This window comes from Choloepus didactylus, chromosome 1, assembly GCF_015220235.1.
Source record: "Choloepus didactylus isolate mChoDid1 chromosome 1, mChoDid1.pri, whole genome shotgun sequence".
Lineage (NCBI taxonomy): Eukaryota > Metazoa > Chordata > Mammalia > Pilosa > Megalonychidae > Choloepus > Choloepus didactylus.
The window spans coordinates 216,199,666-216,214,563 of NC_051307.1; the positions used below are offsets into that span (position 1 = coordinate 216,199,666).

At 41.7% G+C, this 14,898-nt stretch overlaps 1 protein-coding gene across 14 annotated transcripts in view; it reads right to left on the bottom strand.

Moving 5' to 3' along the window:
• CADPS (calcium dependent secretion activator) overlaps positions 1 to 14,898 on the bottom strand; it is a 495,698-nt gene that overhangs the window by 49,304 nt on the left and 431,496 nt on the right. The window lies entirely within an intron of this gene.

Below are 14,898 nucleotides of genomic sequence, written 5' to 3' on the forward strand. Positions count from 1 at the left end.
AAAACCCAGAAGGCAATGCAAGAAGTGGTTTTGAAATTTATTTTCAGGTTTTGGAGAGTGTGGTAGAAGGTATTGTTTGAGAGCATGGAGTTGCGAGTTCTAATCCTGACTCTATCACTAACGAGCTGTGTGACCCTGGGAAAGTTACTTCATTTCTCCGAGCCTCGTTGCCTCATCTGAAAAATGGAGATACCAATAGTGCCTACTTCAGTAGTCTGATATAAGGGTGAATACATGGAACACTCACTATTGATGTAATAGTGAGCATGGAACAAATGGCAGCTAAGATGATCTATTCATAAGCAAACCTGGATGAGTTCTAAGAAGTCGATGAACAGTTGGGTTTGAGGAATAAAACTGACAGGAGAATGTCTGATATTATACGGTTTCATTTTGACTCAGATCACACATGTTCTTCCAGGCACAGGTGAGATTGAGGGGCTCCCTCTGAGGTGAGAGAGGCTTTCCAGTTTTACTGGAAACTTCAAAGACTGTGATGCACACAAAGCAGTTAGTGTCTCAACCACTTGGCTGAGACCAGTATTGGGAATCTCAACCCTCCGCTCAAATGTCTCCCTGTAAATTACCCATCAGAATGTTTTTCCATATTGTTATTTCCTCAAGGCTACTTTTTCAAAATGTCAGCACCCCAGGGACAGAAGCCAATGAGCCAACCACCCCTCCCAGGATGGGGTAGAAAGAGGAAAGGATTTAATCAAAAGTTCTGTAAGTGCCAGAATAGGTTGACCCTGGGAAAATCACTTCATGTCCCTGAGATTTTCAAAATTCCTAAATTCTAAAACATGGCGATCATTCTACCTACTTTGCGAGGTTGAAGGCTTGATCAAATGAGAAAACAAATGAGAAACTTTAAGGGCCCAAACATACATTGATTAGTTGAGACAGCAACATATTCTGTCTTCTTGAATCATGGGAGTCTCGCAGATGACTCCCCAAATCCTCCTGTTATAGATTCTCTTAGAATCCTATACTTTTCCTTTGTAGCACTGATTGCAACTGCAATTCAGTAATTTTGGTGCAATGTCTGTCTCCCACAAGATGTCATGGGGCAAAGGCTGTACATGTCTCATTCATGGCTCTCTCCCCAGTGACTCACCTGCTACCTAGCTTAGAAAGGTCACTCAGGGAAAATCTGTAGAAGGAAGGACTGAGAGAAAGCTAGTGACCAGTTCTGAGTTTAAAATGGTTGAAAAATAAGCACAGGGATGACTAGATGGAGAAGCCACCGTATCTGTAATTCTGAAAGCCAACATAGCTATATCTCGAGCTGACTACCTGAAAAGGCTGGTGGGTCATTGCAAAGGCTAGTGGCTCTTGGTCCTCACAGGTATTTGAAGGAGGCTTTTCAGATTTTGCATGATTAATATCTCTACTAAATTATTCCCAACCCCAAATCTTTCCTCTCCATTCCTGGTCCAGAATTTAGTTCAGGCAAGACCGTGGCTTTCCTTCCTTAAAAATCTCCTCCATTTCTAATACTATTGAATATTTATACAATGTCTTTCACTTTGCAAAGCACTTTCATGTACAATTTTTTCTTTAAGCCACCCTGTGAAATGGGAGCTATTATTCATCTCCATTTACTCAACCCCAGAGAATTTAAAGAATTTTATTTGTTCATGGTCTCAGTCAGCAGGCAGAGAAGCCAGGACTCACATGTGGGTCTTCTGAGTCTAAATTTCTCCTTTGGCTCTCCCAACATCCTTGAGTATGGTAGAAAAGTACAAGGAATTTAACCATCAGAGGTCAGAGCAAGTGCCGGCAAAATAATTCCCCTCAGCTAGAAACTGCCTCCTTTGCTCTGCAGAATTGATGCCTGGCAGCTGGTAGGAGTTTTGCTACGACTGAAATGATCAACCTTTGAACACGCCTACTCTCCATTAACCACTAACATGCAGTTCCAATCCGGAGAATGACACCAGCCGAATTCCATTCCTTTCAAGGCAGTTTGGGAAGATGAGGCAATCTCTAGGTCATGAATGAAAATTATCCATTTTCCCACATGCACCAGACTTCAGTTCATTAGTTTTCTTTATTTATCTGATAACTAACTTGAATTAAGTCTAATTGATCTTCTTCCCATTCCATCAAAACAGCAACAAAGAGCTCAAGGTAAACTATGGTCTATTGCTATTTAGACCCATACAGAGTATAATTTTTAGTTCTGGCCATTTAACTTTAATAAGGATGTTGATGATGAGAATACAGAGGAATCTGGGATGCATTCCATAAAGAAAGTGAAAGTGAAGGCATCTTGCCTAGAAAAGGAAGGACTTGTGGGAAACAAAATCAGAATCTCCATGTAGTTAAGGAACTTCAACATAAAAGGGTTGAACTTGATTGTGGTGGCTCCAGACCACAGAATCACGATGACTGAGCAAAACAAGGGGGGCCCCGGAGCAAGGTTCAAACAGCCGTTGCAGTCCAGTTAGGAACTGGCTGTCTCTGGTGACAGAGACCTCCTCCTCACTACAGTGGTTCAAGCAGAGGCTATGCGGCATGGCCTGGATGCGATGTCTTCCTTATGTGAGAGGTGACCTCGAAGGCTGCTTCCCGATCTCTGATTCTAGTCTCCTTGTGAAGCAGGAAGCTGCTGTCAGTTCTATTTTTTACAGCAGACACGTTGAGATGTGTCCGAGACCAGGACCAGAGCTCTGGACCCGGGAATGCTTTTGGGTGTAATGCCAGCACTGCTTCCTTTAAACACCACATTTCTCTTAACTATGCATAGGAATATGTTGTTTTTGCCAACTACACTCTCAGTAGAGAGGAATGACCAGACCCTCCTAACCCACTAGCTCTGGAATTATTGCCAAGGGTCAAAAGTCCAAGTAGGCACTGGGCACTGTCTCTGGACCTGTTGTGTATTTAAACAAGAGGCCTTACAACTTACACAAGACTGTTTTCCAAATGTATACAGATGTTTTGATGAATAATATACAAATTCCTTTAAAAGCATGTATTTTATAGTAGTTTTTTTGCCTTTATGTATATTTTCCCATTAATGGTTGTCAAAGGTATGTGTGTATGTAACTTTTTTTTTAAACTTTAAAAGAAATCTTATAGTGAAGTGGCTAGGGGGATGGGTTCAGGATTGGCTGGGCCAGAAGTCTCGCTTTGCCATTTTCTCCTTTGGTGACTGAACATGCTACTTAACTTTTCTGAGCCTCCTCTGTAAATGCAGACCATAGTAATGTTACTCAAGGGATACTGTGAGGATTGGAAAAGGGCATCTATCTAAGTGTTTAGAACAGTGCTAGGCACATGGTAAGGGCTTACTAAATACTAGCTCTTCTTATCATGGGTACAGGGAATACTGGTTTACTGTTATAGGCAAAGCACATTCTCCTCATCCTGGTGGCAAGGATTTCACTCCCCACCACTAACTAGTCCACGGGCAATCTCTTACCATAAAGTAGATGTGGACTTTCTCTACCAGAAAGTATCTGAGCTGATTCTCAAGCTGGCATATTTCTACTCAATTCTGTGACATCCTATGCCCTGCAGAACTCACCCCCAAAACACTGAAGCTGTGAAGACCTCTGCTCTCTACGTCAGCATGGCCAAGCTTTAGGAATGAGTGAGAGGGCAGCTCCCAGGCTGGTATTCTCTGCTCAATTCAGCAACACAGAGCTACAGCTCTCTGGAATCCAGCCATCTGCCCTGGGCCACAGGAGACAAGGGCAAGGGAAAGGAGTTTGCCGCAGACACCTGGTCTGGCCTCTCTTCTAAGAAGAGACTTAAATGCCCTCCAAGGAGAGGCAGGAACTGTGAGAGATCAAGCTGAATTTCCTGTCTCTCTGCTTTTCCCCAGACTACCTTTTTCTCACCATTCCCTCTGGTGCATCAAAGAACACCCTTCTCTAGCTGTATCTATGTAACGAGTCCCCCCCACCACACCTCAGTAGAGTCAGTTCTGGGAAAGAAGGGTAGGAAAGAAGATAGCAATCAGGAGAGGCTGATGGAAATCAAGGATGAAGGAAAGAAGACAAGCTGTCAGTGGGTAACTTGTTCACCTTTTCACATGCCTGAAGCAAGGAACACTCGAGACTGTACAAGGCACCGTATTAGGGGCTGTTGGTCAAAGGTGTTGGCTCCTTTGGTTTCTTGCCCCTTTTCTTAGATGATGTCAAAATGCACAAATCTTTCCAAACACTCAGAGTTAGTCCTGTCCACCCAACAACTGATTACAATAAGGACCATTTGTTGAGCACTTACTGCATGCCAGGAACTGAATTAGGAATATTGCATTTGTTAGTTTATTTAATCCTCACAACAGCTCTTTGAGGAGGTCCTTTTAATATTCCTACGTTACAACTGAAGAAACCGAGGCTAAGAAAGATGAAACAACTTGTTTGAAGTCTCGCAGCTAATAAGTTACGGCTTTGGACCTCCCATCCCCTAAGTTGCCTCTTATGCAGTTTAAAACAAAGCAAAGCAAAACAAAACACAAACAATCAAACCACTTTTATTGACCAGTAATATGTAAGATTTGTTTTGTATATGTATAGACACAACCTAAAATGGCTTCTCCAGGAAAAGCGTATGAGGGATTTGAATAATTATCTGCACTGACTCAATCAGGACAGAAGGTCCAAAATGGGTTTCTCTGGCCTGAATGTCCCAGCTAATTACCTCAACCCTCCACCTGACTTAGCGTGTGTAGACAGGCTTAATGGTTTCTCTATTGAGCTCCTCCATTATTTTTCAGGTGCCCAAGGTAATCTTTTCATTGAACACTCACCATTCCAGGATTTTCACAATGCTGATGACTAAGGGATTTTCTTCTGCCTAGCCCTAATAAGGGAACCTGACTTAATCATTGTGTAGCTTTGATAGGGAGCACGGCAGGGGCTTAAACCACTTCTCTTGCTTCATTAGGGGAAAAAGCAACCCAGGTGCAGGCCATGAGGACCTCAGGGTTTGATACTATTAAATCAATGCACAGACAAAAAAAGTGGATTAGGCCCTTTTTGCAAACAGAAATCTGGTGGGTAAGATTCAAAGATGGAAGAAAAAAGAAGTCTGAACAGATACCACTGCATTAGTGACTGCCTGAGCTCTCCTTTCTCCCTATGCTTTCTGTAATAAAAAAAAAAAAAAGCCAACCAAGGAAATGATTTATTCTCTGCACGAGCCGACTCTACCCATGCCTATTTGACTTCACAAGCGCTCTAGGCTGATTTCCCTAAATTTGCCTAGAAACTGCGGCCACAAAACAATTTCAAGGGGCTAGCAAAATTTACCTCAGTGTTCAGCCTTTGAAATGTCTGCCGCAAGAAAATGATGCTATTTTGTGTTTTTTTCCTTAATTCCTAACCTAGATGATCTTAACAGATCTGGATTTTTCTTTTTTAACAGTCAAGGGAGTTCATTGGCAGGATTGTACGTAAACGCATTATCCAGTGCCACCAACATTCATAAAATAAGATAATTTTATTTCTCACTAGTTCAATTTTATCATGTATTACCACTCTTGTAAGCAGAATGTAGGCTCTATGAAGATTTGGAACTTCTTACTCTCCTCAGTGTCTGCACTGTCTGCTATAATAAGTGCTCAATAAAATTTGTTGACCACCCTTCAGAGAATGGTACTCTTTACTACGTACCTGGGTTCCTGAAGCTGAACAGAATTATCTAACTTTCCTGAAGTTGGTTTTAGAGCTATAACACTCTGAAGGGGAGATTAAGAAAAGTACAACTAAGTATGATCAACACAAACTTTTTACCAGGAAAGATAAGAAAAGGAACTGGATTTGTTGCCTCTACAACAAGGGCTTTAAAGCATCTCTTGCTCCCATACACTAGAGGCAGTACAGGGAAGCGGGGAAGAGCTTGAGGTCAGACACCTGGCTGGCATCAGGTTCTATCACCACAGACTGTGGGCCAGGTAGTTAACATCTCTGAACATCAGCGTTCTTTTCTGAAAATAGGAATAATGATGACAACAACAACGACACCTCTTCATACAGTGATTGCATGAATTATTAATGATAAAAGACAGATTTCTTTTAGTGCAGGACACTATTCTAAACATTGTACCTGTATTAATTCATTTAGTACATGAAAAGGATTAAATGAGTTAACATATGGAAAGGCCTTTGCACAGAATCTGGCACAAATTATGTGTACAATATTAACTATTATTTTTACCCTCCCTTTTCCTTCCACCCACAAAGGGGCTGATTTGACTGCTGAGGTTGCAGGGCACCAGTTAGGTTAGGTTTGTTCCTGGGTGGGGTCACTAAACCTTAAATACCTGCACACTCAGGTGTAGTACTCCTATTTCATGGTTAGAATGCTTCAGATGAGAGCGTGTGACTCCTCATGCTATAAGAGGCCTGGACATCTTGCTTCCATTCTTCTGTCCTGGCCATTTTCAGGGTGGTGGTCTAGATCCTCTCTTTGATTCTATTTTTCCCTGGCTCCTCAGGCCTAATCTCTTAGAAAGAGACCCTGGAGATGAGCATGGTTCCTTAGAGTTTTCTGCACTGGGACTTGGAGGCTAAGTCCCTCTCACCACATGGTTGGTAGCTATCCATTACCTTGCTCCCTGGATGTGTATGCCACTCCCTCTTCGAGAAGTGGAGTCTATTCCCCACCACCCTTGAAACTGTGCCAATTCTGAGTTTATCCCTGAAGAGGATGGCAGCTTCCTCTTCCTCAGTCTTGAAAGAAACTACCTTTCAACTACACCGAGACCACCAGGCGGTGAGAACCCCAACAGTAGTATCTCCTTCGGAGGGTTCTTGTGAGGCTTATAATAGTTGGCATCCTGTAAAGCACTCAACACAGTGCCTGCTCAACAAAAATAAGCTCAACAAAAATAAGCTAACAATATTGTTAGTGTTTAATTCATTCTTGGTTAGCTGGGAGTTGGCTGTTACTAAGTATGCTCCCATCGTTTTATAGACTAGAACAAGGGCTGGCAAACTATGACTCAAGGGCCAAATCCAGCTGGCTGTCTGTTTTTGTTCAGCCCATGATCTGAGGGTGCGTTTTACAATTTCAAATGGTTGGAAAAAATAAAAAGAAGAAGATTCCCTGACATGTGAAAAGTATATGAAATCCACATTTCAGTGTCCATAACATTTTATTGGGACACGGTCATGCCCGTTCATTCACATCTTGCCTCTGGTTGTTTTTGCACTGGTTCAGCTTTCGGAAAAGCTGAGTAGTTGTGACAGAGATTGTGTGGTCCACAAAGCCAAAAATATTTACCTCTCTGGTCCTTTACAGACGTTCGCTGACCTTTGGACTATAACATGATTTGAGTGGGGAGCAGTGAGGTGGAGGGAAATAAATCTGAAAATGTGAACTTCTGCTCTTAATTTGACCATAACTAGTCAATTTATTCTCAACTAATTGCCCAACATGTTGGCCCCATGTTCTTAGCCAATATAATAGGTTCCTTCCAGATTAAAAAAAAAAAAAAAAAAAAAAAAAGTCTGGGACTCTCAGATAGTGTACAGTCAGATTCTAGAAAGAAATGTGGGGTCAGAAAAACTTCCCACACCTTGCAATGATTACAGATACTATAATCGTCAAACAGAAGGCTATTAATATTCCATATTTATCAGCGCACTGAAAATGAGGGCCAAGGAAAAACTATAGTAATAGGGAAAGGAAAAAAATTAAAGATAAATAAAGACCATTCACACAGGTAGCAGACAACGGGGCATAGTATGGCCCAGTAAGCAGGCTTGGCAAAGAGACGACAGGATTACAAACAGGCAGCATGTGTTGAATGCTTACCCTGTGCCAGGTACTATTTTAGGTGTTCCTCATGAATTACCTCATTTACCCTTCCAGTGATCCTATACCAGCAACGCACATCTCCTCATCTGTACCTCAGAGGGCAGTTGTGAGGATTAACCAAGATGATGCACAGAAAGAGGTATAATGAGGGGCCATGGCTGGTCCTCAGTACCTGCTGGCTGCTATATTATCACTGTTAAAATGACAAGGCCATAGGAACAACTTCTCAGTGACAGGGCAGCAAGCATCTATGCTAATTTGCCCTGAGCCCCTGCATTTATGCATAGCCCTCCTCAGCCTCCAGTTTTCATGCTTTCCTTTGTGTGGCAGAAATGGAAAGGACAGGGATTACATCGAAGTGCACACAATCCCGGGGATAAACCCCGCTCAGGCCAGTAGCATGGGAGAAGCCGTGAGCACAGCACTGGCCAGCAGACCGGAAGGATCTGAAAAGGGATTTGGGGATTTCTAATTGGGATTAAAGGCAGTAGAGGGAAGTGGGTAAGAGCATAGACTCATGCATTGCATGGGCCAAACTCTAGCTCTCCCACTTACCAGGCAGGTTATTTATGCTTTCTGTGCCTCATTGTGCTCATCTGTGAAATGGGAACAAATAGTACTCCTCACAGAGTTGTTGAGTTATTAACTGAGTTCTCAGAATAGTGTCTGGAGCATAGTAAATGCCAGCTATTATTATAATTTCTGCTGAAAAATCAGGTTGTTGTAGGTAACTGGACTTGTACATTAAGATTGGTCTAGACCTGTGCTGTCCACCAGTCACATGTGGCTGTTTAAATATAAATTAATTAAGATGGAATACAACTACAACTAAAAATTCAATTTCTCAGTTGCACCAGTCACGTTTCAAGTGCCCAAGGGTCATATGTGGCTGTTTGCTACTGTTTTGGACAGTTCAGATAGAGAATAATTCCACCAGTGCAGAAAGTTCTATTGGACAGTGCTGGTCTAGAATCAAGAGACATTCATAAATACAGGTTATTACATTTTTAAATGATTACAGTGAAGAGGTGTGCCATTCAGTTCCCATGCTGCAACATGAGATCAGCTGGAGATGGGAGCAGGGGAGAGTAAAGGGCATAGGTGTTAACAGTGTCATCTTGTGGGTGAAAACAGAAAATAAAAGTAGACAGGTTTTACTTGAAGTTTTACAGATACCAAGAGAGGAACAACAATGAACATATAACCATATCAGGAGGAGGGAGGAAGAAGAAGTGGGAGATGGTAAAGTGAGCTAAAGCTCTATCACAGCAGGGGGACAAAGAAATAATCTCTAAGATTGACAGATCAAGAAATAGCAACATAAGAATAGTATTTACAGCTATGGGGGTAAAAATAAAACCATTTGAAAGGGTCCCTTCTGGGGCAAAGGATTGAAGGTGAAAAGGGGTAGGACAGAAAACGGTTGCTTTAAAAAAAAAATCACAAGTGTTTCTGTACTATTTCATTTTTAACCATGCACTTACATGACTTTCATTTTAAAATGATTGAAAAAAGAACAAAATGAGAGAGAAAATTTTCAATGTTCTAACGGAGAAAGATGTTTTACAGAAAGACTGTGTCTTCTCCCGGGTAACTTTCCCGAAGTCTCTGAATGACAAAAATCACTTTTCTGAGATACACCTTCCACAAAGGCAAACGCAAAACCTAACACCCCCCACCCCCCATACATAATCTGGATGCTCTACGTGCATCTTGGGAAGATGAATAAATTGTAAGTGCCAACTGAGGGACCGACTGCTTGGGCGAGACAGAATGTGCGAGTGGGAGGATGTACTGGGACTGAGTGTGCGGGTGAGCAGTTGAGCAAACCTCAGTGGCTCCTGCTTGGGGCCAAGTGACAATTACAGTGAAAGCCCCTTCCAACACTTTCTGAGAGCTGGAAGAAAACACAACCTTCCAAGTAACCGTGGGATTGTAGATAGCGTGACGGCTTCCCAGAGCTCTGTCACCACAGGGAATGACATGTCTTTGTGGTTACCCAAGAACGGTGGTGTGCCCTGCCAACCGGGAGGTGCTGTACTCATGGAAGCACCGTGGGGAGGCTACAGGGTGCACATACAGCCTGATGACATCGCCCCTCACTTTCTTTTTCTGGAGGGCCAGAGCATATAAATGCTGTTTGCGCACATGTGGAAACTTGACACTAAAAATTTCTCAAAGGTAGCTCACCAGATAGTCACTGCTCAGAAAATGATCACTGGCTTTCAAACTTTTAGTATGGTTTGAAAGAAAACTATTAAACAAAATATTTTGAAATAATGTTTCCCTAAGATGTAGCCAGTGCTATATATATATATATATTTTTTTTTTTTTTTTTCAGATAATAGAAGAAAGAATATTGGATTCCAAGTCTGGACTCTTGCTCCTGTTCTCTCAATTACTGGCTGTGTGATTTTGGGAAAAATTTATTTAGTTTTTTTTTTAGACAGAAAATAAACATTTAATACTTGATATACAGTGATCTGTACATATATGGATGCATTTGCCAATGACGGGACATCGAATTTACATTCTCTTATTTAATTCTTTAAGAACTTATCTCCCACTTTACAAATGAGGAAATTGTGGCCAGAGGGGTTAAGCTGCTTTCTGTAGGGCACACAGCTAAGAAGTGGTAGAGCTAGGACTTGAACCCTAGTGGGTCTGACTTCAAAGCATTCTCTACTATATTATGCTGCCCCCTACAAAGCCCTACATTTTTCACAAGAGAATTCACCAAAGCGTGATGGTAAAAAACCAGACAATGACTGTGGAAGTGCTTTGAAAAGTAAAAAGTGCCAGATTCTAATAATATTCACCTATTACCACAAACAAGACATCATATATAACTCTGTAGCCATCATGGATATTCTGAAATGACATCTGAGAACCACTGTTGATCTTCGGAGGGGACCAGGGTGAAGGTGGGAGAAGGCCCAGGCTTTCCTGCAAAGCTTTCTTAGACAAGAGCATGAAAACCCTGAGTTGTAGAGATGCTGGTGGATTGCACGGCTTCTGTGCATGTTCATAAATATTGATTGTGATTAAACTATTACCATAGTAATGAGAGTAATAATGCCTCCTACAGCCTGTCCCGCCACGCTACTCAAAGTCCCCACCTTTCATTAAACAAAGAGCTTCTGGCACTGCTGGGGAGTTGGGCAGAAGGCAGGGAAATGATCTCTATTAAGCAAAAGCATTCTGTTCCATGCAACGATTACGAGCCGCAGCCTCATTAACGATGAGAATTGTTCGCATCTCCTGTTGCTCAGGGTACTGTGATCTGAGACTGGGTCCAGGAAGTGTATGTTCTCATCTCCCGCTGCTCCCCGTCTCCCCTACCCCCTGGGGACTTCCAAACAGATGCCAGATTGAAGTAGACCTGTTTTTCCTTCCAGTTTCCCTCATTTCTGTCCCAACCCTTCATTCTCAGCAAGGCTTTCTACAAGGCTCAAGGTCTTCAAATCCACCCTCTTAAAGCTGCTAAGACTTAATGTTTGTGACCTTAGTGTTTGTTTGGCATGAGGCTATGCAATTTATAAGCATTTATCTCTCACAATGGTGGGCATGATGATAATCATTTACAGATGAGGAAACTGAGGTTCATTGAAGACCCACAGCCAGTGACAACCTGGAGCTGGTATTTAAACAGGGTTCCTTTCACTTCCAGAGTTTGTCCTCTTAATGGCATGCTATATTGTTTTGCCATTTAGTCTATTCAAACGACATGCTCTCATTCCAGGAGAAACTCAGTAGTAAAAATTGAAAAGTTATAATTTTGTAACATCTTCAAGCAGGCATGAAGGCTTATGTTTGTTTGATTACAATTGGGGGCCTCTGTCCACCTCTAGGATTTGGGGGTTTTGCTTTGACTTTTGCACATCTCTCATTACTCAGAAGCTCAATAGAATGCAAGCTTGAAGAGGGCAATGGCCACGTCCTACTTATGTACCTGTCTTCCACATGGCATTGGTGCTGAGTAAATGAGGCAAGGCTATCAGGACTGAAGAGTGAGGTTTCTACTTGAAGGTGTCATCAGTCGCCTCTGAGGCCCTCCCCCTTTACTCCCAGGCCATCTCAGCCTGCACTTGGGGGTATAATTTTTTCCATCATCACTGCCCATGACAACTTGTCTATCACAGTCATCTCAGGTCTGCTATGCTGGGGAGGGTTTTTTTTTTTTCTTCTCATTTCAGGTAAAGAGTGGGGAAAACAAACAGTTGAATGAGTTAGGAAGTCTGGGGTCCATGACTAAACTAGCTGTGCAAATGATTTTCTTTCTCTGGCCTGGGTTTGCACAATTGCAAGCAGGGGCGGCTAAAACACATCAGAACTTTTCCAGCTTCCGGCACCAGTACCAACTTCCTGATTTTGGCTACAGCCTATGTGCCACCTGTACTATATTGACTTAGTATTCTTCTTTAAATTGGTTCACTTTTTTTTAAATACTTAATTTTAAAAGGAAACTTTATATGATTCTCACTCTACATGGAAAACCAATAACACTCTCAATACAGAGAAGGTAAAGGTGAAAATAAAAAACAATATAAACAAAACAAAATTTTTAAATTCTTGGTAGACATCGTTGCCTGCTGAAGGTGCTGAGTCTGAGGCCTGCTCCATCTTTCTCTCTTTCTCTCTCTCTCTCTCTCGGTTATTCATGAAGATTTGCCATTTTTAGAGTAGTATGAAAATCAGGCAATCTCTAAACAGAAACTTTTCCCTTGCTATCATAAGGGTAAGGATGAAAAGAGAATTACAAAAGGAATAACCCCTCATACGTGATTTGACAGCATTTAATGCTGAAGTCTGTGTAGCAGCTAACACCATCTCAGGTACCGTGTGGTGCACATCCCACACTTGGGAAACACCCAGTGGGTGTGCTGATAAACTGACCCTCTCCTCCCCCCAAAAAGAAGTCCCGTTTGGTAGTGTTTTGAGTTGGGAGAGATGCAGAGAAGTGGCTCTGACAAGCAGGGAGGAGCTGAGCAGAAAAGCTTGAAGTTTCTATAGCATGCACTCTACATAGAGACTTGAAGATGATAGAAATAAAATCTTTTTTTTGTTTTATCTTTGCCATCTCTACAACTCCTAGCTCAGTAATTTACATATAGTAGACACTTAAAAGATGATGACTGAAAAAGTAACTGATTCTAACACTCAAGACTCAGTGACATAAACACAGTAATAACCACAACAACAATAATATCTAACAAGGGTTGAAAGCTTACCATGTACCAGGTACATAACATTTTATCATTTAATTCTCACACCACTCCATAGAGTAGGCATTATTATTATTCTTCCCATTTTACAGGTCAGTAAGCCAAGGTCAGAGGTTACCTAATCTGTCCAAAATTGCACTCTAGTAAGGAGCAGAACTAGGACAAACAAGCAACCTCAGTGCATACTGAATCAAATCCAAATATGCTTAGAGAATTAAATAATTGATTCCAGTTAAACAAATAGTCTGGTTAACAGAGAGGTATTCTAGAGACTATATTGGAATGAAAAACTCCTGAGGAATTAAAATATAATAAAAACTACTAAAAATACACTAAACATAATGGAAATATCTTTGATGAACCAATTTTTTGGCTATAAGAATGTGCTGAAAGAGATGTTATAAGGGATTTTGGTTTATATTATTAGTGGATAAAAGCCTGGGAAATTTATAGGAGAAATGGTTGTTGTGTTAAGTACTGAAGGGTGGGAAAATGCTTGCTTAAAGCACCGGTGCCATTTAAACTTGCTTACAGTTTTGAGTTAAGTTGATGATAAGGCAAAGAGTGGCTCTTTAGTGTTCCTACTGTGTGTCATGTGTGAGGCAGAACCCACTGCTCACTTTCTCTCGAATCATCCCAATGGCTCTCTGAAGTAGGTATCAGCATCCCCAGTCCACAGATGAGAGTTGGGCTCTGAAATGTTTAATAAGTTGCCCACATTTCTGTTAGGCCAGGCTTCACCATAATATCTTCCTCCTCTAACTTTCTGGTGAAAAGCTTCCTACCGAATGTGGTTTGGAGGTCAGGGCAGCTTCTAATTTCAGAACAATTGCTTCCCATTTGAAGCTAAGTGCATGTTTATGAGGTATCTCTTTCATAGCTGGCATATCTAGGCTCAGCACCTCACAGTCTGAAGTGAACACTGTGTCTGTCTTATGTTTGCTTTGAACTACATTCATTTAACTGAAGAATATTAAGGGAAATGGTTAACTTTGAATGCTTATTTTTTCTTCTGAATAACTTCTGAAGGGTCAGCTTGGGGCAGCACCTATGTTAATTGCCAACTGCAATTTAAAGGCATGAACTGGAAATGAGGATGTCCTACTAGGTGATAAAATATGTCAAAGACCCCAAAGTGGATATCAAATTCTGAAACATCGGGGAGCAGCTGATGAAAGAAATCAGTAGGAGAAATGCCAGATCAGTGCTTTATATTCTCTAACTTTTTAGGACACGTTGTTTTTGTTGGTCCATGTGAACAACATGCATTAGAAGCCATAAGTCTTTCCTTCCAACAGGGATTCAAAGCTTCAAAATCAAAGACTGCAAACCCAGCACTGGCTTGTACCAGGGACCCAGTCTATGACCTCTCTTAACCTCTCCAGCCTAATCAATTTTGATCATGTCCCTACTCAAAACCCTTGAATTCCAAAATGTGGACAAGCTCCTTCATAATCAGGTCTACGCATAGCTCTTTAACCCATCCCTGTCATCTCCTTCCTTCTGCTCTGACCCTTTATAATGATCTTTCAGTTCCCAGATTGTACTGGTCCCTCCCTTTCCCTTTCAAGTCTTTGTACCTTGGGACATCCTTTCTCTTCTTCTTTGCCAGGCAAAATTCTGCTTATCTTTTCGGTCTCAGCTCAAACGCCACTCCCTGCAAGGCCTCCCACATGAGGTTGGTTCCTTTTGCTCTACGGTCCCATTGCACCAGCTACTTCTCTAACTGAATACTCCCCACACTTGGAAATTATTTGCTCAGAATACATCTCCCTCCTGTGACTGTACTTGCTTTGCAGGCAGAGCTATTGTTCATCCCATTCACTGCTAAGCTTTCAGAGCCTAGCACAAAGTAGGAACTCAATAAACATGTGTTGAATGGAAGACTAACATA